A 2,500-nucleotide genomic window follows, 5' to 3' on the forward strand; every position below is an offset into this window, starting at 1 on the left:
CCTCCATTCCCTCCTTCCCTCCCTTCTACTTTCCCGTCAACTCGTCCCTCCCTCCGCTCTGTCCTTCCTTCTCCCTCCCTCCGCTCTGTCCTTCCTTCTCCCTCCCTCCGCTCTGTCCTTCCTTCGCTCCCTTCCGACCTTCCTTCTCCTCTCTGGCTCCCTCATCTCCATCACATAGAATCCTAATCGGACACCGTGCGTCACATCTCTAAAGATTGATTAATAAACTTTATCCATCACATCAGACAAGTTAACTGCCTCTTTCCGGAATTCTCAGAGTTATAATCACTTCCCATCTGTCGCATTAAATCTGTAGAACAAATAAATAAACTAGTTTCTACATTTTGTTCTCTGTATATGTATAACACATGCATGTACGAAACAAATCATCAACATTCATTGCAAGAGCAACGCCACCGTTAAACTGATTAGTAATTCACAGATCTGGTTTGGCTAAATGTGTAATGTTAGATTCTCTTGGCAATGATTAAAATGTGTCATGTAACCAAAGGCTCTGTGTTTATTATTCATCGCTTGGATTTTGTTTTTATCTTGATCTTTTTTGTCGCCTCTGCTTTTAACATTTACTAAATCCTAATCAAGGTTTAGAGATATGGAAATGTCGAGTCATTTATCAAACGATGAAATTACGAGGCCGATAACATTAATAGAAATATATCATGTCACAATAGCATTAACCACACGGGTTCAATCATTAACAATAATCAAAGTCATTATAGGATAATGCAATTTGCGCAACGATAATGGATTATAATGATAATTGTAAATAAAGTATCTCAACTTTAAATCTCACCATCGGGTGCAAATGTAATATCGAGTTGATATCACTTGCCTATTAATATTTCTTTTTCTTGGCGTCAAGCGCCCTCTTCACGAAGGGTTTGTCATCTTCCCATCTTCATCGTCTTATTCTTAATGATTCGCTTTCATTACGTACTTGGTTTCTTTATGGAGGAATAGAAAGTAATCAATTCATGTCAATATCATTTCTGTTTAGAAAATTAGAAAATAAAAGCGCTCAAAATGTTTGTGAACAGTACTGTTCAAAATAAATAATCATCATTAGTTACCTTTATTTTACTTATTCGTTCTACTGCACTACTTCTTTGCCTTTATATATCAATAAATTCAGTAATAAACACCATCCACAGCGAAATCATAGCTAAATCAGAAGTAAGTAATATACTATAATTTTCACTTTTTATCACGAAAATCTATTTTCCATCTTTTAAGCCTTTTGGGATTTTTTCGAAGCTTAGACTCGTGCCAATTTCAGCTGCACTGGATGTAATTGCCGACTTTTCATGCGTTCGAGCTGAATTGTCGCTGGGATTATGAAGAATATCCTAAGAGTAACAAATTAATTTGGCATTTATTTTATTTTATTTTTATCTTTATTTTTTGGTAGTGTTTTAAATTACTACTGTCAGATTTGGCTATAGTGTATCCATGTCCTTGCACTTGTAACCATTTATATCAACCGGTTTACTGATTTAACCAGTTCTCTGTGTCAGTTTTTCGCTTTGTCTTTCGGGAAATTCATGACATCACATCACGGCAATTATTTCACTACCATCAAAAGTTTAAACTTTATTTTTATCAGATCGGTTTTTCCCTGTATTCGAAGGTCCTGATTATCAAGATTTTTTTACTTAAAAGTACATTGATTTCACATTGAATATAAACTAACAATAAACATTGTAAATTAATTGCTCATTTCCAAAACGATATTGCTATCTCATCACTTAATATTGTAAAAAAAAAAAAAATACAAGTTTAGAGATATTCAAAATCTGTAAGGCGTCTTTACAGTTACAGTTTATGCAGGTCTGCTGATAAAGAACAGCCGTTTATTTACATATAAAATAGTAAGGGAACTCCAGGAACTATGCTTGTTTTATTATTATTAAAATCATCATCGTAATTATTATTTGGATGAGTTCTACCTTCCTTTATGGTACGCATACAAACCCCCCAAGCAAACGAGAAACCGTTGGGTCAGAGAAGGAATCTGTGGTTCTCCTGGATATTACGAGTGCGAACACCGAACCCTGAAAAGTGGTAAGTCTGTGGAAAGAACTTCACTTTGGGTACTCATTTGCACTCATAGTTTGAAAAGCCGATGTAAAATATACTGCTGCGAAAAGCCTGAATTTCATCCACAAAAGGGAGGGTCAATGGGGTCGGTTCCCTGTGTTCTTGTCCACATTCGGCCAAGAAGCCCCCGACCCCCAAAATGTGGGGATGTAGGATGTCGAAAGGGCTAATTTGAAATGATAATAACAATGATGATGACAATAAGAGTACCAATAATGATGATACTGATGTTGATGATGATAATAATATTAGTAGTGATAATGGCATCAGCAATAGTAGTAGTGGTAGTAGTAGTAATAGTAATCATAATAAAAAATAATTAATAATAATGATAATAACAAAGATAATAAAAGCGTAAAAAGAAATCATAGGAGTAATCAAG

This window comes from Penaeus japonicus, unplaced genomic scaffold, assembly GCF_977035675.1.
Source record: "Penaeus japonicus unplaced genomic scaffold, GWHDUDI00000001_assembly GWHDUDI00000037, whole genome shotgun sequence".
Lineage (NCBI taxonomy): Eukaryota > Metazoa > Arthropoda > Malacostraca > Decapoda > Penaeidae > Penaeus > Penaeus japonicus.